Here is a 26088-nt window from a genome sequence, read left to right as displayed (position 1 = left end):
AGTTACGTGATCTACCCATCTAATCTTCAGCATTCTTTTGTAGCACCACATTTCAAAAGCTTCTATTCTCCTCTTGTCCAAACTATTCATCGTCCATGTCCCATACATGGCTACACTCCATACAAATGCTTTAAGAAACGACTTCCTGACATTTCAATCTATACTCTATGTTAACAAATTTCTCTTCTTCAGAAACGCTTTCCTTGCCATTGCCAGTCTACAATTTATATCCTCTCTACTTCGACCATCAGCAGTTACTTTGCTCCCCAAATAGCAAAACTCCTTTACTACTTTCAGTGTCTCATTTTCTAATTTAATTCCCTCAGCATCACCCAACTTAATTCGACTACATTCCACTATCCTCGTTATGCATTTGTTGATGTTCATCTTATATCCTTCCTTCAAGACGCTGTCCATTGCGTTCAACTGCTCTTCCAAGTCCTTTGCTGTCTCTGACAGAATTACAATGTCATCGGCGAACCTTAAAGTTTTTATTTCTTCTCCATGGATTTTAATAACTACTCCGAATTTTTCCTTTTGTTTCCTTTACTGCTTGCTCAATATATAGATTTAATAACATCGGGGAGAGGCTACAACCCTGTCTCACACCCTTCCCAGCCACTGCTTCACTTTCATACCCCTCGACTCTTATAAGTGCCATCTGGTTTCTGTACGAATTGTAAATAGCCTTTCGCTCCCTGTATTTTATCCCTGCCAGCTTCAGAATTTGAAAGAGATTATTCCAGTCAACATTGCCAAAAACTTTCTCCAAGTCTACAGATGCTAGAAACGTAGGTTTCCCTTTTCTAAATCTAGCTTCTAAGATACGTCGTAGGGTCAGTATTGTCTCACGTGTTCCCATATTTCTACGGAATCCAAACTGATCTTCGCCGAGGTCGGCTTATATCAGTTTTTCCAATCGCCTGTAAAGAATTCGCGTTAGTATTTAGCAGCTGTGACTTATTAAACTGATAGTTCGGTAATTTTCACATCTGTCGACGCCTGCTTTCTTTGGGATTGGAATTAGTATATTCTTCTTGAAGTCTGAGGGTATTTCGCCTGTCTCATATATCTTGCTCACCAGATGATAGAGTTTTGTCAGGACTGGCTCTCCCAAGGCTGTCAGTAGTTCCAATGAAATGTTGTCTACTCCCGGGTCCTTGTTTCGACTTAGGTCTTTCAGTGCTCTATCAAATTCTTCACGCAGTATCATATCTCCCACTTCATCTCCATCTACATCCTCTTCCATTTCCATAATATTGTCCTCAATAACATCGCTCTTGTATAGTTCCTCCATATAGTCCTTCCTCCTTTCTGCTTTCCCTTCTCTGCTTACAATTGGGTTTCCATCTGAGCCCTTGATATTCATGCAAGTGGTTCTCTTTTCTCCAAAGGTATCTCCAATTTTCCTGTAGGTAGTATCTATCTTACCCCTAGTGAGGTAAGCCTCTGAATCCTTACATTTGTCCTCTAGCCATGCCTGCTTAGCCATTTTGCACTCCCTGTCGATCTCATTTTTGAGACGTTTGTTTTCCTTTTTGCCGGCTTTATTTAGTGAATTTTTATATTTTCTCCTTTCATCAACTAAATTCAATATTTCTTCTGTCACCCAAGGATTTCTACTAGTCCTCTTCCTTTTACCTACTTGTTCCCCTGCTGCCTTCACCACTTCATCCCTCAAAGCTATCCATTCTTCTTATACTGTATTTCTTTCCCACATTCTTGTCAATTGTTCCTTTATGGTCTTTCTGAAACTCTCTAAAATTAATCTACAGTTCATAACCAATAGATTGTGGTCAGAGTCCACATCTGCCCCTGGAAATGTCTTACAGTTTAAAACTTGGTTCCTAAATCTCTGTCGTACCATTATGTAATCTCTCTGAAACCTGTCAGTATCTCCAGACTTCTTCCATGTATATAACCTCCATTGATGATTTCACTTACTTTTATGATTTAACTTACTAATGGCTGCTTTTGTTGTCATAGGTACACTTTTCTTCATAAGTTAGATTCGTCGATGAATTTTGCACAGCATACATAACCAAAGAAGGGAAGTCAGAAAGGTAGAAGGAGTATATAGAAGGTTTATACAAGGGCGATGTACTTGAGGACAATATTATGGAAACGGAAGAGGAAGTAGGTGAAGACGAAATGGGAGATAAGATACTGCGTGAAGAGTTTGACAGAGCACTGAAAGACCTGAGTCGAAACAAGGCCCTGGGAGTGGACAACAGTCCATTAGAACTACTGATGGCCTCGGGAGAGCCAGTCATGACAAAACTCTACCATCTGGTGAGCACGATGTATGAGACAGGCGAAATACCCTCAGACTTCAAGAAGAATATACTAATTCCAATCCTAAAGAAAGCAGGTGTTGACAGATGTGAAAATTACGGAACTATCAGTTTAATAAGTCACAGCTGCAAAATACTAACGCGAATTCTTTACATACGATTGGAAAAACTGGTAGAAGCCGACCTCGGGGAAGATCAGTTTGGATTCCGTAGAAATGTTGGAACACGTGAGGCAATACTGACCTTACGACTTATCTTAGAAGAAAGATTAAGAAAAGGTAAACCTACGTTTCTAGCATTTGTAGACTTAGAGAAAGCTTTTGACAATGTTAACTGGAATACTCTCTTTCAAATTCTGAAGGTATTAAAATTTATGGAGAAGAAGTAAAAACTTTGAGGTTCGCTGATGACATTTTAATTCTGTCAGAGACAGCAAAGGAGTTGGAAGAGCAGTTGAACGGAATGGACAGTGTCTTGAAAGGAGGACATAAGATGAACATCAACAAAAGCAAAACGAGGATAATGGAATGTAGTCAAATTAAGTCGGGTGATGCTGAGGGAATTAGATTAGGAAATGAGACACTTAAAGAAGTAAAGGAGTTTTGCTATTTAGGGACTAAATTAACTGATGATGGTCGAAGTAGAGAGGATATAAAATGTAGACTGGCAATGGCAAGGAAAGCGTTTCTCAAGAAGAGAAACTTGTTAACATCGAGTATAGATTTAAGTGTCAGGAAGTCGTTTCTGAAAGTATTTGTATTGAGTTTAGGCATGTATGGAAGTGAAACATGGACGATAACTAGTTTGGACAAGAAGAGAATAGAAGCTTTCGAAATGTGGTGCTACAGAAGAATGCTGAAGATAAGGTGGGTAGATCACGTAACTAATGAGGTATTGAATAGGATTTGGGAGAAGAGAAGTTTGTGGCACAACTTGACTAGAAGAAGGGATCGGTTGGTAGGACATGTTTTGAGGTATCAAGGGATCACCAATTTAGTATTGGAGGGCACCGTGGAGGATAAAAATCGTAGAGGGAGAGCAAGAGATGAATACACTAAGCAGATTCAGAAGGATGTAGGTTGCAGTAGGTACTGGGAGATGAAGAAGCTTGCACAGGATAGAGTAGCATGGAAAGCTGCATCAAACCAGTCTCAGGACTGAAGAACACAACAACAACAACAACAACATACACACCATACTCACAGGTGTATGAAACTCTAAAATTTATTTAATTTGTGGAAAAACGGATGAACTGTTATATTTTATACTTCATTGTTACCACAGTTGTTAATAGATTTGGAAAATTCTATAGTTTCATACATCTTTAAGTATGGTTTGTATGCTGTGCAAAATTCATCGAAGAATCTCTCTAACTTATGAAGAAAAGTGTACCTACAGAAACAAATGCTACCATTAGTAAGTGAAAAACATTAAGAAACTTCACATGTAAAAAAAAAAAAATATTTCGTATGTTTTCGTACTTCTACTGCTAAGAGTGTGAATTCTGAATATTTACTGGTCATGCTGACAAAGTTTTATGAATTCATTTGTAAAAGTATAGACAGTGGAAATTAAAATGTTCAGTGGTGCCTCTCCTGCTCCAAGTCGGCCCGTTTCACGTCCTACCCCCCTTATGAAGAAACTCGGGCATCATCGAGAATGGGAAACGAGATAGCTACATAAATTTCAAAGGAACCGTTTCGGCATTATATAATTAAAATGCAATTTTGGAACAGTAATGAAACGGTCTATTTTCTATTCAAAGCTAAAGAGAACTGGAAAACACAGACTTTAATTAGCGTAGTACTCATTCATTACGCACTTTCCTATTATTTCTTGATTTTTAATGTTAGTCAGCGTAGTACTCATTCATTACGTACTTTCCTATTACTCCTTGTTTTTAATGTTTAGTTCTTTTCTTTCTATTGGGACATGTGGTATTCCGCGTATCGAATGCAAAAAATGACGCACCAGTATATATTTCTTTCGAGGATGCATTCCTATTTCCGATAAATTCGCTTTCTTGTCATCTTCCTCTCCAAAACTAACTACGAAATCGCTGTTGGATTGGTGTCCACTGACTATAGGAAAATGAGCAATGAGGTGGGTTAACACAGACGTGTTACAGTGGTGCGTTAGCGGTGAACAACTTGTATCTGGGCTCCACCGCATAATAGCGGCGGCGGACACGCAGCGTGGCTGACCCGTGCCTGACCTGACGTAGCAGCGGCCGCCGCGGAAAGGGCGCCTGCTGCCCTACAGGACGCGCCGCGCTCGGCGCTCCCATTGTTCCAGCCGCACAACAGGGTGGACGTCCGCCGTAACTCGATAACTAGCACCTACCTACATACCGCTCCCCGACACTAGCGTCACAGGGGCGGCAGCTACCTGCCTGCCAGACATCTGGCGGATGGACGTCCGCGCAGAAGAGCAAGTGTGACGCGTGACTACGACTCCACAACAAAGCTACTTGTAGAGTGGTCTCGTCAGTCGTTTAACGGTCCAAGTTATAAATTTTAACTAGGGAAGAGTTGATAACAAAGCAATGTGCTGACAATTAGATATAAAAGTGACCCTTTAATGTGCTAGTCTTTCATAAGTAAAAGTAAGGGGGATACCGCGCGAACACCAAAGGAAGTCGTGAGCATGTGGTCTAGGTGTTTTGTGAGCCATTTTAGTAAAACGGATGCAAAACAAACAGTGGAGCTGCTGACAGAAAAATAACGATAAACGAGTAGCTATTAAAAATTACAGTTCTGTGCCTCGAAAAAGATGTAAGGAGGGTCTCACATGAGCTCATCTTGAAAGCATTTTGGGACATATTTCAGAAGAGCATGTGCGACGTAACATAACCCTCGTCTGTTAAGAGTCTGTTCGCTGTCCAACTGGAATTTAACCTCCTCTACTGGTCAACATAATTATTCACCATGAGTCTATACTCTCGTACCTTTTATATTTAAAACAAACTTGGTAGGATAAAACACTTATTAAAAATTCGACAGGGTTCAGTCAATTTAAGACCACCTTCAGATCAGTCTCCGAAGGTACCAGGTGATACAGGTGAACGCAGCAACCACATGTTTCGACACGAAAGTCAACTGCGGCTGTCGTTCATGTCTCAACATACGGTACCTGTTCCATTCACTAGCTCCCCCTGGAACCATTCAGACTAGACTGGAGTAAGACTCGTTATGAACGGGAATGTAGGGCAGAGGCTGAGTTGCTGTGAACAGTACAGTGATAAGATTTTTGGTGTGAGGTCCGCTAGTTATGCAAAACACCGTTTTTCTGCCGGCCGCGGTTGCCGTGCGGTTCTAGGCCCTCCAGTCCGGAGCCGCGCTGCTGCTACGGTCGCAGGTTCGAATCCTGCCTCGGGCATGGGTGTGTATGATCTCCTTAGGTTAGTTAGGTTTAATTAGTTCTAAGTTCTAGGGGACTGATGACCACAGCAGTTGAGTCCCATAGTGCTCAGAGCCATTTGAACCGTTTTTCTCAGTACCCAAACAAGTTTCGGCACCACTCTGCCATCATCGGTGGGTTCTCATTTTTATTCATTCTTTACATTTGGTGTGCATGAATTTTCTGGATCACTTCTATGTTAATTACTACAGGTAGCTTGTCATGTTTCCGTGTGGTAAGCACTTCCATTCTCCGCATCATGCTGAGATGTTGTGGTGCGTACGTAACTATAACATGTATGTTCCACAAAATAACGTAGTAAAACACTTTTCACTACACCAAAACACTGCAGGGACGGATTCCTGAATGGAAATGGAGGCAAAAATGTCTAATGAACTTTTGTCCGGAAATGTACCCTTGTCATGTTAGATGGCGCTGATGAATGACGGTTCCTCTGATCACGTACTGTTTATTCCTTGCATGTTACAGGATGTCTGATTGACGCAGAGAATTGTAAGCAGCAGAATGTTCCCGTATTCATGTCGGGAACAAGCCGAGATGGTGCTTGTGTACGGCCAAGCAGATGGAAACGGTCGTGACACCGCATGTCCATACCTAAACAAGTACTATCACAGATATCAACAACAGAAAACCACATTTCAAGCCCTTTTTTGGCGTGTATTTGATCATGGGTCCTTTCAGGCATACGATCGTGCGTACACAAGATTTGGAGGACCGGCTTCTACAGGATATTGAGGCGAGCCCTGGTACAAGACCCATTCAAGTGGTCCACCAACATGGTGTAAGCCAAAGTGCGATTTGTGTATCCTTCATGACAACTGTTCCTATCCCTATCACCTGCAGTCTCGTGGAGGCCACTCTGAACATCTGTTGTGACATGGATACGATGCAGCTCCGTACTGTGTTCCGGAACGATCTGTAGGCGTTGCACGCACATCGTCCATTTCCGGACACATGTTCGCAGGACCTTTTTTCCCTCCATTTCCAGAGAGGAATCCGTCCCTGCATTTTGTTGGTTTTATTATTGTTCACCCTATATAGAAGTTGTCCTGCAGTAACATTTTATTAAGGGTAGAAGGAGAAGGGAAAGAAGTACGCGATAACCTGACTGTAAACGTAAAATTCAGTGATAAGCTAGTTCAGTGGGTGTTAAACACCATGAGTCAATTTTCCATGTTAGATAAGAACATTTATTAGATCTGTGAAAAAGAGAGGAGATGGCCAGTGTTCCTAACTTGGAAGATAAGATCCTGAGGTGTCGTGAAAAGCGAAAGTGCCGAAATATGCGAACAGTTCTGTGTTGGTGTCCAGTGTCAAGGGCAATAATTTTATGCAGACTTAATGATTCTTCAAGATTTCCTGGACGACGCAGTAATAGGGATTAACTTTTTGGAAACATTCTGCATTTACGAGAGAGTTTTTCCGCGGGTAATATTGCAGGCAAGGAGGGTTATTAAGTGTTAACTGATAGGTGGCTAAGTAGTGCAGCCTAGGTGTTGCTGCAGTGTGATTTGTAAGGACATATGAAGTTCATGTAGAAGCTGTTTGTGAAGAGGTCAAGGAGACGGTACAGCACACTGAATCGGCTGATGGGATAACCATCCTGCAGTGCGCTCTGTGAAGACATATGCAAGGGAATTTTCACATACGCCAGGGACGGTATGTAACTTCTTGTGCAAATTCAGAGTGAAATCGCACAGTAAATTTTTTGTCAGACCTCACGCTCTACCATTTGTGAACAAAGAGAAAATACAGCACGAAGTGAAGACCATGCAGAAGGAGCAGGTAGTACACGCAGCTATTAGTACATTCAGCAGTCCGCTATGGTGTGTCAGATAGAAGGATGGGGCCCGTCTCCCGGCAGATAAACTCTATAACAGAACCTGAAACATACAGGTTGGGAACTTTAAGGACTCCTGCAACACTTCGACAGGTACAAGAATTAACGTCCATTGACTGCAGGCAAGCTACTGCCAAAAAAATTACACCCAGATTATCTCCATTACATGGTATTTTTATGTTTCGGACGTTGTACTGCATGGGGGCTTAATTATTTTTTTGAATGCAAATATTTTTAATTTTAATAACTATCTGTCCGATTACGAAGTCTCGTAAACGGTTGGCCCTGACTAGTATTTGTACGCAACCTGACTGCATAGAATAACAACAAAGAATGAAAGAAAATTTCCGTTAACACAATTAATTAGTTCAGTCCCCAGCAACTATAAAACGTACGAAACCAAAGCACAAGTGTAACTGTTCTGTGTCTGGAAGAGTGATTCAACGTACACATCTGGCACGGTTCTTCTTCAATAAGACAAGAAATTTTAAATACCATTTATACTGAAGTAATTAAAAAAAGATAGAAATACTATAATTGAGTAAGGAAACCAGAATTACACTACAATACAAGAACACAAGCCAGATGCTTTGTTGACTGAACCTGTAATGACGCATTATTTAAGACATTGAAATAATGAAAAAAAAAAGGAATTTTTTTTACCTTCATATATATTGTCGAAAAGCACTCTAATCATTACAATATCTCCATTCGAACAACATCTGCTGTCTAGCCCATCAAACAACTGCATAAAACATGGAACAAGCACTCCCTACTACAACATCTCAACACCGACTCTCTACCACGACTTTTCGACAAGAACTCTCCACCACGACTTTTCGACAAGAACTCTCCACCACGACTTCTCGACAAGAACTTTTCACTACGACATCTCAGCAAGCACTGACTACTACGAGTTCTCGACAAGCACTGCCAGTGGAGGCGGCTGAATAATACTCTTTGGCGCAATCTCTGGCGCTGTGGCTCAGTGTAGCCACCTTTCAGTACCTAATTCCAAAAGTTACAATTTGGTTTGAACATGTCATTAGCATTCACCAGGGGACTAGGCTCCACCACTTACGAAGCTCTGAAGGACACAATTACGTTGTATGTCTGTGACATGATGGTTATGGTAAAGACCTTGGACAAAACAGTGAAATTTTGCGGCACTTACTGGACGCAGTTGAGAAATATGGAATCGCTGAAAAGAGAAGAAATTCCTGGGACACGTCAGCAGATAGTAGGGAGCCCGATCTGAAGAAATTAAAGGACACCGTAAACTGTTGTTCGCCATGAACCAAGTGACTGGCAGTTGCATTTCTCGAACTCAGGAATTATCAAAAACGGTTCATAAGGGTTATGATTGTTACGCACGCTTTGGGCTTCCTTTTGCAGATGAAAACGAGTTCTAAACTGGTGGAAGATGAGCAGCCAGAATTTTATAAGTGAAAAGAAGATTTGGTAAACTCATTGACATTATTTCTTCTGGACTTGAGGAGAGAATTCTGCATGTGCACTGAAGCATTAAAATCAGGTCTACAGTATATTTCTTTCATGAAGGAAGAACAAGATTGAGATTCAGAAATAGATGCAGTTGCAATTGATAGTCGTGTCTTGAGTGAGGCCGAAAAAGATTACTCACAGACTGAGCTAGAAGCGCTTGCCGTTGTCTAGACATTTAGTAAATTTAGGTACCTATTGATAGGAACGGCAACAGATATCTATACATATCATAAGGCTTTGAAGTTCTTAATGACTGTGAACGACTCTTTCACTGGGCAACCTATTTACAGGTATTTCGGTTTCACATAGTGCAAATTCTGGGGAAGGAAAATGTAATATCAGATGCGTTGTCAAAATCACCTATCGGTTTTTTTGCAGTAGAAAATGAAAATATCATGGAAGCTAATTACAGTGGGCTGTATATGAAGAAGGTAAGCTTTGCTAATTTCGTTTGAAGCATCCTTGGTAATGCTGGGAAACAACAAGTCGAAGGCCCAGCACTAAACGCAGTCGTGGAAAAGAGGGAGATCGATCAGCTGCAAACTTCCAACTGTGTTTCATTGCTGGTAATGGTGTTTTGTTTAGATAAACGAACCCACCAAAAAGTGATGGGTTGTCTGCATAATGTACGAAGCCATAAATAAATTCATTTGGTACATACACCTGGGTCACACATACTTTGGGACCCGATAATTTCGTGCAAAAATGAGAGAATCAACCTATTTCCCGAACATGTACAGACAAATAAGGAGAGTATTGGGTTCATGCTCCCACAGTTTGACGACTAAACCCATAACAACAAACCATCGAACACTCATTTCTCTGAGAATACTCAAAAGTCTACGAGACATCCCTGCAATATATCTTCTCGGACCTGTTCCGACATCTAGCAGAGGTTATCGCTGCGTCCTTGTGATAGTAGAACTGACATCAAAGTTTAGGTATTTACTCCACTGAGGAAGGGCGCTCGCTAGTGCAGTCAACAACCACTTCCTACACAGGGTAGGAAAATAAAGGGGAGTTGTATCTGTTAATGATTCGCAATCCGGATAAGAAATGTGAGAGGATTTTATGCAGCATAGGAGGTAAAACATTACATATACCACGCTATTGTCGCATTTCGAACCCACCGGTAAGGATTATGAGAGAGATTTCAGAAGCCGGCCTGGGTGACCGAGCAGTTCTAGACGCTACAGTCTGGAACCGCGCGACCGCTACGGTCGCAGGTTCGAATCCTGCCTCGGGCATGGATATGTGTGCTATCCTTAGGTTAGTTAGGTTTACGTAGTTCTAAGCTCCAAGGGACTGATAACATCAGAAGTAAAGTCCCATAGTGTTCAGAGCCATTTGAACCATTTTTAGATTTCAGAAATGTATAGGTGGTACTGACACAAACAACATCTAATATGGAATTGAGAAGATTTAAAAGATATACTGAATGACCTACCACATGCAGCGACCAATTTAGAGCCCATATTGGTGTTGATGATCAACCGTCACAAGACAGAATTAAGGAAATTATGAGCTTCCCCCCGAAGTGACGTAAACATCTTCAAGAAGTAATAAAGGCTGCTCTGATTAGTACCGTTAAGAAAGCTTAGAAGAGCAGAAAAACCAGAAAGTACGTGCAAGAGAACTGATGCTGAATGCAGATGACGAAATTTTGATGACACTGCGACAGCGCGGTTCAGTTCGTCCATTACCTACACCTACCTGTGAACTCGTTGCAGCAGATCGCCGGTAGAAAAGCAGAGCATAAACCTACCGCATTGCAACTCGCAACGGAATGTATACAACGTAACTATTCCAAGACTTGGGAAAAGGCCTTAATTTTGAATGAAAGGTGGAAATAATGGCAAAACTTCGGTATATTCTGAGCCTTGATAGTGTACACGTTCACTGCCAAGCCCGTGATAATCTTAACACAGTCATGCACAAACACTTTCATTCACGTCAGCAAGTTTTCGGTAACGTATTTCTCGAAATCTGAACAGCTACTAAGCACGGATTGCTCTTAAATGAAAATGATCGATTAATATAAAGTTTATCGGTGTCTAATGCCCTCAAGTTTCTATTCACCGATCTGCTCCGTATGCCACAAGGAATTACTGTCTTTTCGCATACTCAAAATTACTCAAACAATCCGTAGTTCCTAAAAAAACGCACAGGCATAAATATGCCTTCACTTTAAAACACTTGTGAAGCATGTAGCACAACTAAAACCCGCAAATTATAGCTTCCTTCAGAGGTCATAATACATACGAGCGTACCATTGAGAGGCTGGGCTCCGACACTTTAGACTGCTGTAAGCAGTCTATATCTCAAAGAGAAAAGACGCGCAAAGAATACTCAGTTCTGATTGGTCAGTTTTCTTTAAGGCCGATAGAAAAACATCACTCTCCCGCGTTAATTCTCGATTTTCATGACTAACTAATCAACTAATAACGCACTTTCGAACTGTACGGTACTCCTTCCAGAAATAAACATTTAGCATTCTGACATTTTGGTTATTAAGTATTTTTATTTGCACCAGAATCAGCTTTTATTTTACCATAAACTTAACATACACACATCAAAAAAAGTTTTGCAACCCCCAGGGTCCCAGAACTCCTGAATACAGACGTTGACTTTGGATATTGTATCACAGACACAGTCCCTTTGACTGTTCAGAGATGTCACTAGGCCCACCCAAAGAAGTAAACAACCGTGCATGAGCAGCGCCTATGAGATGGAGGGGTCCGACAGCCTATCAGTGCCAGTCATTCCACCAAGAAAGAGTTACACGGCTCGAGTTGTCTGTAGTTCCACCATGCCTAGAAGGTCAATACCGATGATCGATTGCTTCCGCATTGTCTCTTTGTGCCAGGAAGGGCTCTCAACAAGGGAAGTGATCAGGCGTCTCACATTGAACCAAAGCCATGTTGTTCGGACATGGAGGAGATACAGAGAGACAGGAACTGTCAATGACATGCCTCGCTCAGGCCGCCCAAGGGCTGTTACTGTAGTGGATGACCGCTACCTACCAATTATGGCTCGGAGGGTTAGGAACCCTGACAGCAACGCCACCCTGTTGAATAGTGCTTGCGGTGCAGCCACAGGACCTCGTGTTACGACTCAAACTGTGCGCAATAGACTGCATAATGCGCAACTTCACTCCTGACTTCCATAGCGAGGTCCATCTTTGTAACCACGACACTGTGCATTGCGATACACATGGGCCCAACAACATGCCCAATGGACCGCTCACGACTGGCATCACATTCTCTTCACGGATGAGTGACGCATATGCCTTCAAGCAGATAATCGTCGGAGACGTGTTTGGAGATAACTCGGTCAGGCTGAACGCCTTAGACACACTGTCCAGCGAGTGCAGCAAGGTGGATGTTCCCGGCTGTTTTGGGTTAGCGTTATGTGGGGCCGACGTACGCCACTGGTGGTCATGGAAGGCTCAGTAACGACTGTAGAATACGTGAATGCCATCCTACGACGACTAGAGCAACCAAATCAGCAGCATAATAGAGGGGCATTCGTCTTCATGGTCCACAATTCGCGCTCCCTTCGTGCACATCTTGTGAATGACTTCATTCAGGATAACGACATCGCTCAACTAGAGTGGACAGCACGTTCTCCAGACATGACCCCTACCGAACATGTCTGGAATAGATTGAAAAGGGCTGTTTATGCTCGATGTGACCCATCAACCACTCTGAGGGGCCCACGCCGAATCACAGTTGAGGAGTGGGACAATGTGGACCAAATGCCACGACGAATAGAGGCGTGCACCAAAGCGAGCAGACGTGCTACTCGCTATTAGACCTACCGGCGTGTTCAGCAATCTGGACCACCACCTCTGGAGGTCTCACTGTGTGATGGTACAACGTGTAATGTATGGTTTTCATGAGCAGTAAAAGGAGTGGAAAAGATGTTTATGTTGATCTCTATTCCAGTTTTCTGTACAGGTTCCGGAACTCTTGGAACCGAGGTGAAGTAAAAGTTTTTTTGATGTGTGTATTATGGTACCAAATTCACCGTCGTACGACGTTCACGAATAGAACCATGATGTACATATTTACCTTAGCCCACATTCATGCATCATTCACACAACTAAAAGCATACATAAAACTGTACAAACATAAATAAGCAAAAAGCCTTCAAGAAATAAACAGAACAATTCACAGAAACATTCTCTTGACCTCGTTCTTGAATGTCTCTGTGCGCTACTGGTTTCTGGTGGTCAAAATTCTTAACTCCATCATAGTTCTTTCCGTTTAGTCCTGTCCGCTGTTGTCCTCTGCCAGATGAAAATTAGAACTACGTACTCGGCTGAACCCTTTTCTGATCATCTGTCACTGAGCACGTATGAGTTATTCTCCCGATACACAGACTCTTAGACAGGAGCGATAAAAGGCGCCACGCCTCAACATCCAGGAAAACGTGGAAGAGGAGTCACTGACTGAATAAGAAATGTTTCTGCATAGGGACCATATCATTTAAAAAACAATTGTGTATAAGAATTTTGTAGAGTTGGAAACCTTGGACAGCCATAAATCATCATGGAATCATTGCATCTCACAAATTTCAGTACTTAAGGAATAATAGGACACGATGGAAATGTGACATGGAGTCTGTATTCTGTCATGAAAGGAAAATTATGTATAACAACATGAGCTGATCCAACGGAATCATATATTGGAAGCTGCATAGGATAAACGAACTTGTCAAAGAGATGGAGATACGAAGAGGAGAAACGAACTTGTCAAAGAGATGGAGATACGAAGAGGAGAAACGGATGGTTGTTAACTGTAACTGAACAGGTAGAGAAGTCCTTATTGAGAGGGAATTATTATAAGAAATGAGGTTTTATGAGTCTTAGAAGACGCAAAAGACGCCACCAAGTTGAGTTAAATGTTGTATTGTGAGTTAAGGGTAATGAGGTTTAAGGTTTTGTTAAGCTTAGCAGACACAAAGGATAGTGTCGACTTGTCACATTATATAATTTTCCGTAGGATGAGAGGATGTTTACGGCAATACGCTAATTGAAATGAGTATTTTATGTACTAATGAATTTATTTATTTATTTAGCTTATGAAATTACATAAGAACAGCGAGTAGCAATTGTGGATTATATAGTTTTACAATATTTGGCAACAATATATTTATTTCATAATTTATAATTTAAAAAATAAGTCTATAAATTAATATCTAATTTGTGGATCCATTCAAGGGCTGCCTCTGTCACTTCAAAGAAATCTCCCAAGTTCCCATCGTATGCTCTTCTGGTACAGCTTGTTACAATGTGATGGATCGTCTGGTGTTCATTTCCACAGAAAATTAAGCCCTTCTCTGTGCGGATCCGATTGTTTTCCAGGCACGTCGCGTTAGTTCCTAACCGGCTAGTCTTGTGTCAGGTCTTTGGAGGGTCTGATGTTCCTCATGGGCAATAGTGTTCTACATTTCTGCTCACTTTCTGTTAATACTGAAAGTAGCTGCCTGTAGCGAATCTGCTAGTAGGACAGATGGCTGCCTACATTTAAATCAGTTCATTCGGAGTGCAGGAACCTCAGAGTGCATTGGAAGCTCTGGGATTTTAAGCAATTTTTGGTTATTCCTTGAGGAGGGCATTCTGTCTTCGGAGGTCTGGTGGCGCAATGTAGCTTAGAGGTGGTAACCAGTATAGAGGAGTAGATTTGATGCAGCCTGTTACTGTCCTCATTGCTACATTAAGCTCCGCGTCACTTATTCTCACATGTGTGCTATTGAGCCCCACTGGGTCACAGTATTCAGCAACAGAATAGACCAGCCCTAACGCAGTGTCGTAGCTCTTGCGTCCGATGAGGTTCCACTCAGCTTCTGTATGGTGTTGTTGCGTGATCACAGCTTTGCTGCGGTGTTTTCTATGTGCTTCCTGTAAGAGGGGGTTCTATCAAGAGTGACAATTTTACTTACCATCAGTCTCACGTAAGGTTCTGTGAGCTGTCAAATGCGACTGCCCATGTGACAGAACCAAAAATAAAATGAAAATGGAAAAAGGGCGAAATGTAGAGATGAAATATTTGATCACTCAGTACCTGCGGAAAGGGACTACAAATAACGATGGGAAACGATGAGAGGTAAAATAAGAATAAAACGATTTATGGTAAAAGTTAAATGATAGGAAATTGTTATTAGTATAAGATAAATTTTATGTGAATGCTGTGAACGAATTACATGTGTGTTTTTCTTACAGTTCGGTGATCTACTACTTGGAAGGATCTACAATAAGTTGATAAATAGATACTCTCTCACTAATGGGTTGATGGGTGACCATTCCAATTTTGTAGAAGGATACCACCATCAGCAATTGTAGGTGGCCACAGTAAAAGAGAGGTGACAGAATTTGCAATGGCAAATTGGCAATTTGCTAATGGCAGACAAACCATTAGGTTCGGCAAGCATTACTCGGGTCTAAAAAAGTGCTTGCCAACTAATAATGAACCAATATCCTAGTTTCTACACCAACTAAACGCCACACAAAATCGTATGAATGCGACTAATGTAAAAAGAGAAACGAAGGGGACACATGTAACTGTAAAAGTTAAAATTATAACTTCACGTTATACTGAGAATTTTGAGTTAATTGAATCTAAGTAGCAGCATTTCTTCAAATAAATAACTTTGAAGTTAGAGGCATAGGTATTGGCGTATTAGTCGATCGCAGACTGCCCCATGATATGTGGCGGATACATGCCACTAGAGTACATGTGAATTTACGGATTTTTGTCCTTTCCGTATTGTAAATGGTTATCGGCAACTCCCATGACTTCAAGCTTACAGCGATCTGAAACTGGTCTAATTCTGTGGTAGCGTTACTTTGCTTTGGAGGCAACTTTGTAGAGGGCCATCTCAACACAGCATCGATGTGTCTATCCAAACAAAATAATCTCACACAGCAGTCAGAAATCATACACAAGGCATTGTTAGAAATTATTTTGAGCTAATACCGGATGAGCAAAAGTGGAAAAATCCGGAAAACCATTTTAAAACTAGGCAGCACTTTGCAAGCGTGCGGGAACTAGGGTCAGAAATATATTTTTAAAGAAAATGAATACCATGTTGTCAGCAAATGGCTTCCTGAAGGTGGCCGTTGCGCACTTTTTATCCTTTTTCTGCACCCCATTAACATAATGTTGTAGTGGTTTTCCGTATTTCTTTCTTGACATTCGTGTAAGGGTGATGTCTATAACTAGTAATCCGAACGTCCTGGGTCAATGATTCCAACTCATCCACTGCTTATATTGGGAACACTAATCAAAAGCAATGGTGGCGGAAGATTTCCAGTCTACTTACTTCCGTTCTGCCAACGACCTCGTGAAAGGGGGCGGAGGAGCGGACATGAGTTCAGGCCACGCTCTTGCATTTGGGGTGGGAATTAGGCCCGAAAAGGCGGAAGAATCAGAAATGGCCAAGCGCATGAGGATACAGAGTGCTATGGAATCCGCTGGATTAAGGACACATAATGTGCAGCCTTTAACTGAAAAGAGCGCAATGATGATCTCTCCACTGGCAAAAGATTCCGGATTACACTCCCAATGTGTCTCCAGGGCAAGACGGCTAAGGGGGAGGTGACCGTTGGAAGAAAGAAACGGAATAACATTCAACGAGTTGGAGCATAGAATTTCATTTGTTTGAATGCAGTAGGAAAGGTATAAAATCTGAAAAAGGAAACCTGAAGGCTCAGTCTAGGTACAGTCGAAGTCAGTGAATTGGAAAGAAGAATTTCTGTGAGAATATAGAGGCTAATATCAACGGACGAAGAGTAATACAATGGGTGTAAGATTTTTTGTGAACAGAAACGTAGGGCAGCAAGTGAGCTGCTGTGAACATTCCAGTGATAGAATTGTTCTCGTCACATTCAAATGGAAACCGATGCAGACTACTATATGTTAGGTATACATGCCGACCTCGCAAACCGAACTTGAAGACACAGAGAACGTGTATAACAATACCGAACGGGTAATTCCGTAAAGGCAAATAAAAGTGCAATAATCAAAGTGGATTACAGTGAGATTTAAAGAAAAGCAACAGAAAATAGTGTTATGCCAGAATATACGCTAATTGAGTTCTCCGGTTGAGTTCAGATGGTAACAGCGATCACTCCGTTCAAGAATCACAAGCGGGTGAGGTAAACTTCGGAAAGACCCAGAGCCACAGGATAATTTCATCATGATAAGACAGAGATCCCGGTCATCTATTGGTTAGTAAGACGTACCCAGGAGCAGATACAGTGTCATATCACAATTTATTCATGATGAACAGTAAACTGAACTTTAAGAGAATAATCCAGAAGATTTATAGTGGAAGGAGGCAGGATACTGAAGTACCGACGAATTATGCGACGCGTTTGAAGTTCGCTGAGTGTGTGTTTACTACGATAAGGAGTACCAGAGTAGCTACTTCAGTTGAAGAGAAATGGACTCCTATAAAACGAGCAACCACAGATGTACAACATACGAACGTAAGTACAAGATTGGTAACTGCGAAGGAATCTGGGGGGCGACAAAAGAGAGAAGTATAATAATGTTTATGGAAGACGGGAATATAACAATATAAATCCCTAAGCAGAGAAGTAAGTAGCAACTGGAGGTCAGCCAAGGCTAAATGCCTTGTAAGAAATATTTGAAGAGACAGAAATAGAGAAGGTCATGTGGAGGACTGACTCAGCGTACAGAAAGTTCAAACCAGCCTCCAGTGAAATTAAAAGCAATGGCGGTAGTATTAAGAATGCAATGCGAACTCCGCTATTAAACGCAGAGAAGAGAGCTGATAGGGGGAAAGATTACACTGAAGGCCTGTATCAGCGGGAAGACTTGTCTGGTGATGGGACAGAAAAAGAAATTGCTGTCGATCTTGAGGACGCAGGGGATTCAATGATACCGAAGTACACTCCTGGAAATGGAAAAAAGAACACATTGACACCGGTGTGTCAGACCCAACATACTTGCTCCGGACACTGCGAGAGGGCTGTACAAGCAATGATCACACGCACGGCACAGCGGACACACCAGGACCCACGGTGTTGGCCGTCGAATGGCGCTAGCTGCGCAGCATTTGTGCACCGCCGCCGTCAGTGTCAGCCAGTTTGCCGTGGCATACGGAGCTTCATCGCAGTCTTTAACACTGGTAGCATGCCGCGACAGCGTGGACGTAACCGTATGTGCAGTTGACGGACTTTGAGCGAGGGCGTATAGTGGGCATGCGGGAGGCCGGGTGGACGTACCGCCGAATTGCTCAACACGTGGGGCGTGAGGTCTCCACAGTACATCGATGTTGTCGCCAGTGGTCGGCGGAAGGTGCACGTGCCCGTCGACCTGGGACCGGACCGCAGCGGCGCACGGATGCACGCCAAGACCGTAGGATCCTACGCAGTGCCGTAGGGGACCGCACCGCCACTTCCCAGCAAATTAGGGACACTGTTGCTCCTGGGGTATCGGCGAGGACCATTCGCAACCGTCTCCATGAAGCTGGGCTACTGTCCGCACACCGTTAGGCCGTCTTCCGCTCACGCCCCAACATCGTGCAGCCCGCCTCCATTGGTGTCGCGACAGGCGTGAATGGAGGGACGAATGGAGACGTGTCGTCTTCAGCGATGAGAGTCGCTTCTGCCTTGGTGGCAATGATGGTGGTATGCGTGTTTGGCGCCGTGCAGGTGAGCGCCACAATCAGGACTGCATACGACCGAGGCACACAGGGCCAACACCCGGCATCATGGTGTGGGGAGCGATCTCCTACACTGGCCGTACACCACTGGTGATCGTCGAGGGGACACTGAATAGTGCACGGTACATCCAAACCGTCATCGAACCCATCGTTCTACCATTCCTAGACCGGCAAGGGAACTTGCTGCTCCAACAGGACAATGCACGTCCGCATGTATCCCGTGCCACCCAACGTGCTCTAGAAGGTGTAAGTCAACTACCCTGGCCAGCAAGATCTCCGGATCTGTCCCCCATTGAGCATGTTTGGGACTGGATGAAGCGTCGTCTCACGCGGTCTGCACGTCCAGCACGAACGCTGGTCCAGCTGAGGCGCCAGGTGGAAATGGCATGGCAAGCCGTTCCACAGGACTACATCCAGCATCTCTACGATCGTCTCCATGGGAGAATAGCAGCCTGCATTGCTGCGAAAGGTGGATATACACTGTACTAGTGCCGACATTGTGCATGCTCTGTTGCCTGTGTCTATGTGCCTGTGGTTCTGTCAGTGTGATCATGTGATGTATCTGACCCCAGGAATGTGTCAATAAAGTTTCCCCTTCCTGGGACAATGAGTTCACGGTGTTCTTATTTCAATTTCCAGGAGTGTATATATTGGAGCTCTGGAAATCTTGAGAGCAAGTAAAGTAGAAGCGATAGGTAATATTCCACTGGAGTTTCTAAAACCATTTGCCTAAATGGCGATCACACAACTATTAAATTTGATATGCAGAATCCATTAGACTGCCGACGTACCATCAGATTTTTGGATAATTATGTTGTTATTGTTGTGGGCTTCAGTTCTGAGACTGTTTGATGCAGTTCTCCATGCTACTCTATCCTGTGTAAACTTCATCTCCCAGTACTTACTGCAACCTACATCCTTCTGAATCTGCTTATTGTATTCATCTCTTGGTCTCCCTGTACGATTTTTACCATCCACGCTGCCCTACAATGCTAATTTTTTTGTGATCAATTGATGCCTCAAAACATGTCGTACCAACCGATCCCTTCCTCTAGTCAAGTTGTGCAACAAACTTCTCTTCTCGCCAATCATATTCAATACTTCCTCATTAGTTATGTGGTCCACCCATCTAATCTTCAGCATTCTTCTGTAGCACCACATTTCGAAAGCTTCTATTCTCTTCTTGTCCAAACAATTCATCGTCCATGTTTCACTTCCATACATGGCTACACGCCTTACAAATACTTTCAGAAACGACTTCCTGACAATTAAATCAATAACCGATGTCAACGAATTTCTCTTCTTGAGGAACGCTTTCCTTGCCATTGCCAGTCTACATTTTATATCCTCTCTACTTCGACCATCATCAGTTATTTTGCTCCCCAAATAGCAAAACTCATTTACTACTTTAAGTGTCTCATTTCCTAATCTAATTCCCTCAGCGTCACCCGATTTAATTCGACAACATTCCATTATGGTCGTTTTGCTTTTGTTGATGTTCATCTTATATCCTCCTTTCAAGCCACTGTACAATCCGATCAACTGCTCTTCCAAGTTCTTTGCTGTCTCTGAGAGAATTAAAAGTCATCGGCGAACCTCAAAGTTTATATTTCTTCTCCATGAAGAAATATTACCTACTCCGAATTCTTCTTTTGTTTCCTTGACTGCTTGCTCAATATACATATTGAATAACACCGGGGAGAGGCTACAACCCTGTCTCACTCCTTTCCCAACCAATGCATCGCTTCCATGACCCTCGACTCTTATCACTGGCATCTGCTTTCTGTACAAATTGTAAATGGCCTTTCGCTCCCTGTATTTTACCTCTGCCACCTTCATAATTTGAAAGAGAGTAGTCCAGTCAACATTGTCAAAAGCTTTCTCTAGGTCTACAAATGCTATAAACGTAGGTTTGCCTTTCCTTAATCTTTCTTCTAAGATAAGTCGTAAGGTCAGTATTGCATCACGTATACAACATTTCTACGGAATCCAAAGTGATCTTCCCCGAGGTCAGCTTCTACCAGTGTTTCCATTTGTCTGTAAAGAATTCGCGTTAGTAATTTGCAGCTGTGACTTATTAATCTGATAGTTCAGTAATTTTCACATCTGTCAGTACCTGCTTTTTTTGGGGTTGGAATTATTATATTCTTCTTGAAGTCTGAGGGTATTTCGCCTGTCTCATATATCTTTCTCACCAGATGGTAGAGTTTTGTCAGGACCGGCTCTCCCAAGGCCGTCACTACTTCTAATGGGATGTTGTCTACTCCCGGGGCCTTGTTTCGACTCAGGTCTTTCAGTGATCTGTCAAACTCTTCATGCAGAATCTATCTACCATTTCATCTTCATCTTCATCCTCTTCCATTTCCATAATATTGGCCTTAAGTACATTGCTTTGTATAGACTCTCTATATACTCCTTTCACCTTTCTGCTTTCCTTCTTTGCTTAGACCTGGGTTTCCATCTGAGCTCTTGATATTCATGCAAGTGGTTCTCTTTTCTCCAAAGGTCTCTTTAATTTTTCTGTAGGCAGCATCTATCTTACACCTAGTGAAATAAGAATCTACATTCTTTCATTTGTCCTTTAACCATCCCTGCTTAGCCATTTTGCACTTCTCGTCGATCTCATTTTTGAGACGTTTGTATTCCTTTTCGCCTGCTTCACTTACTGCATTTTTATATTTTCTCCTTTCATCAATTAAATTCAATATTTCTTCTGTTACCCAAGGATTTCTACTAGCCCTCGTCTTTCTACCTACTTGATCCTCTGCTGCCTTTACTACTTCATCCCTCAGAGCTACCCATTCTTCTTCTACTGTATTTCTTTCCCACATTCCTGTCAATTGTTCCCTTACGCTCTCCCTAAAACTCTGTACAACCTCTGGTTTAGTCAGTTTATCCAGGTCCCATCTGGCCGTGCGGTTCTAGGCGCTTCAGTCTGTAACTGCGCGACCGCTACTATCGCAGGTTCGAATCCTGCCTCGGGCATGGATGTGTGTGATGTCCTTAGGATAGTTAGGTTTATGTAGTTCTAAGTTTTAGGGGACTGATGACCACAGATGTTGGGTCCTATAGTGCTCAGAGCCGTTTGAACCATTTTAGAACCAGGTCCAATCTGCTTAAGTTCCCACCTTTTTGCAGTTTCTTCAGTTTTAATCTACAGTTCATAACCAATTGATTGTCGTCAGAGTCCACATCCGCCCCTGGAAATGTCTTACAATTTAACACCTGGTTCCTAAATCTGGTACCTTCTCGTATCTCCAGGATTCTTCCATGTAACCATCCTTCTTTTATGATTCTTGAAAAAGGGTTAGCTGTGATTAAGTGATGCTCTGTGCAAAATTCTACCAGGCGGCTTCCTCTTTCATTTCTTACCCTCAATCCATATTCACCTACTATGTTTCCTTCTCTCCCTTTTCCTACTTTCTAATTACAGTCACCCATGACTATTAAATTTTTGACTCCCTTCACTACCTGAATAATTTCTTTTATCTCATCATACATTTCATCGATTTCTTCATCATCTGCTGAGTTAGTGGCATATAAACTTGTACTACTGTAGTAGGCGTAGGCTCCGCGTATATCTTGGCCACAATAATGCGTTCACTACGCTGTTTGTAGTAGCTTACCCGCACTCATATATATATATATATATATATATATATATATATATATACGAAGACAGTAACTTGTTCTCGAAAGAACAGTTACTGTTGATGACCGTGCAGCTTTTCCCTGAAATAAATGATGAGTAACTGACAACCTCAGCTGCCGACAGGTGTTGTTGTTATACCTCGATGTGGACAGCTGAAAATGTGTGCCCCGGGTTCGAGTCCTGGTCGGGGCACACATTTTCAGCTGTCCACATCGAGGTATAACATTTTTTTTTATTCATTATTGAACCTACTCCTGCATTACCCTATTTGATCTTGTATTTATAACCCTGGATTCACCTGACCAAAAGTCTTGTTCCTCCTGCCACCGAACTTCGCTAATTCCCACTATGTCTAACGTTAACCTATCCATTTCCCTTTTTAAATGTTCCAACCTACCTGCGCGATTAAGGTATCTGACATTCCACGCTCCTATCCATAGGACGCCAGTTTTCTTTCTCCTGATAACGACGTCCTCTTGAGTAGTCCCAACCCGGAGATCCGAATGGGGGACTATTTTACCTCCGGAATATTTTACCCAAGAGGACGCCATCATCATTGAACCATACAGGAAAGCTGTATGCCCCCAGGAAAAATAACGCCTGTAGTTTCCCCTTGCTTTCAGCCGTTCGCAGTACCAGCACAGCAAGGCCGTTTTGGTTAGTGTTACAAGGCCAGATCAGTCAATCACCCAGACTGCTGGCCCTGCAACTACTGAAGAGTCTGCTGCCCCTCTTCAGGAACCACACGTTTGTCTGGCCTCTCAACAGATACCCCTCCGTTGGGGTTGTACCTACGGTACGGCCATCTGTATCGCTGAGGCACGCAAGCCTCCCCACCAACGTCAAGGTCCATGGTTAATGGGGTGGTGGATAATTATAATCCGCACAATTCCAAAGATAGCTGTGCTAGACAAGTGTGAGAACTATCGTACAATCATCTTAACAACTCATGCATCCTAGCTGCTGACGAGAGTAATATACAGCAGGGTGGAAATGAAAATTGCTTATATGTTAGATGACGATCAGTATGGCTTTGAGAGAGGTAAATGAATCAGAGGCGCAATAAAGTAGAGTTTTTTTATATGAAGATCAGCTTGGTTTTAGGAAAGGCACCGGAGAAGGAGTTCCTACGTTGCCCCTGATAATGGAAGCAGAACGGAAGGAAAATCAAGACACGCTCATAAGATTCGTTGACATATAAATGTTATCGACACTGCAAAGAGGTGCAAGACGTTCTAAGTTATGAGAAAAATAGGAGTAAGCTGTAGGAAGAAAGCGTAATATAAAGAATGTACAAGAACAGTAAGACTGCGAAACCAAGAATGAAGAGCTAGAATTAAAAGTGCTGTAAGACAGCAATGCATTCATTCACCGCTGCTGTTCAGTCTTTAAATCGAAAAAGCAATGATAGAGATAAATGAAAACTTGAGGAGTGCGATTCAGTGTCAGAGTGAAATAACATCAAGTACAAGATACCCTGATGACACTGAAATCCTTAGTGGAACTGGAGGTGAATTAAATGATGGTTTTAATTCGGCGAATAGTCTAACGACTATGAAATACGGATTGAGGGTATACCGGAACAAGACAAAAGTACTATAAGCAGCAGAACTCAGAATAGCGGAAAACTGTACATAAGAATTGGCGAACACGTATTGTTTATCTTGGAAGCAAAATTACCCACGACGTACGAAGCGAGGAGACCAAAAAAGCAGACTAGTACACTTAAAGCAGGCATTCCTTGTCGAGAGAAGTCTACTGGTACCAAACATGAGCCTTTTGAGGAAGAATTGTCTGAGAATGTACATTTGGAGCACAGGACTGTATGTCAGTGGGTTACAGTCTAAAAACAGGAAGGGAGTCGAAATGATTGTGATGTCGTGTTGCCTAAGAATGTTGAAAATTAGTTGAACTGATTAGTTAAGAAATGAGGAGTTTTTCAGCAGATTTGCAAGGTCAGGAACGTATGGAAAACACTGACTAAAAGAAAGGGACGTGTGTCAAGACATCACGGAAAAGTCTCCATGATATTAGAGAAAGCTGTAAGAGGGTAAAAATTGTACGGAAGACAAAGTTTGGGATCCATCCAACAAATAATTGAGGACGTAGGCTGCATGTGCCACTCTGAGATGAAGAGGATTGCGCAGGGGTGGAATTCGTAGCGTACTGCCTCAAAACACTCAGAAGACTGACGTAAAAAAAGAAAATCCTCAGTACACCGTCTTGTACGTCGAAGTTAATTGGAAAAACTATGCTTGTCACCAAATTACAATGCTGAATTGTTAGACTGAACATATGAAAAGTTTAATATTTAACAATAAGTTTATTGCACCCAAATAGCCATACAGGTTCAAAGTACAATGATAATAGCACACGAAATTATAAATTTTACTTATTCTTGTTTGCACAGTCACTTACTGACGGTGTCCTTTTTATACATTGGTTCATTCTTACACAGAGTTCTTCTTACAAATTTACATTACCTTTCTCGAGAGACAAATAATAATCTCACAACATAGGACGTAATCAGCAAGTACCGTAGAAAATTCAAATTCGCTACGCAACGTGGTCGTGAACAATAATTCTACCTGTCCCGCCTATGTCTTTAGCCTTCCAAGTAACTAAAAATTATGCCAAGATAAGAATCCTGGTATATTATAAACTCCGCTAAAAATTACTTTCATTGCCTTCAATGAAATTTACCTACAACTTAAAATAAACTAAACCTGCACTACATATCATCGACGTAGCGAGGAGAACCATACATCTACTCCCGATTAACCTCAGCGAACCACAAACACCAACAACATGCCAAGCGTAATAGTAAACAGTCTGGAAGAGAGGATTTGCTGTTCAGAACCGACAGCATGGCTAACTCAGGTTAGGAGACAAGATGCTTTGCATCTTGGAAAAAATTCGAACTCATCTCTTATAGCATAGGTAACGCTCACCTTACTAAGAAGAAATCCTTTTTTTTTTCTCATTAATGCTTACGTGTTGGCTCGTTTTAGAAATACCGAGCCGTCGGCAGCATGGAAGTCGTGTTAGCGGAGTTGTATGCAGAAGGTTTGAGCTAATTTCATCGCACCAAATCTATGTGACTTTATAGACAAAGGAGCAGGAACTGTGTATGTGTGTATCTTACAATAAGATTCTAGTATATAGTGATACAGTTTACGAAGAGTTTGGGTTCCATTCTCCATTGAACATCGTCTATTAAGAGTAAAATGGTTCAAATGGCTCTGAGCACTATGGGACTCAACTGCTGTGGTCATCAGTTCCCTAGAACTTGGAACTACTTAAACCTAACTAACCTAAGGACATCACACACATCCATGGCCGAGGCAGGATTCGAACCTGCGACCGTAGCAGTCGCACGGTTCCGGACTGCGCGCCTAGAACCGCGACACCACCGCGGCCGGCTAAAGAGTAATTTTGTTAATGTATACTCCTCTAAGGGTTTCACAACGTGATATGTTCTAAATCGACTACACCTTTGCTTTCAACATATTGATGGATAGATGCAATACCAAAGTGATAAAGTGTGTTAATGTTTCATACTCGTATTTTGAAGCTATTTATCATACAACCATTAGTTTCACGATTAATACGAACTTGTTCCATTTTGAACTGAAGTAAGTGTTACCTACTCACGCCATATTGTTACTTCAAGTTCCTGGTAT

Source organism: Schistocerca nitens, chromosome 6 (assembly GCF_023898315.1).
Source record: "Schistocerca nitens isolate TAMUIC-IGC-003100 chromosome 6, iqSchNite1.1, whole genome shotgun sequence".
In the NCBI taxonomy this organism is placed as follows: Eukaryota; Metazoa; Arthropoda; class Insecta; order Orthoptera; family Acrididae; genus Schistocerca; species Schistocerca nitens.
This window is presented reverse-complemented; position numbering follows the sequence as displayed.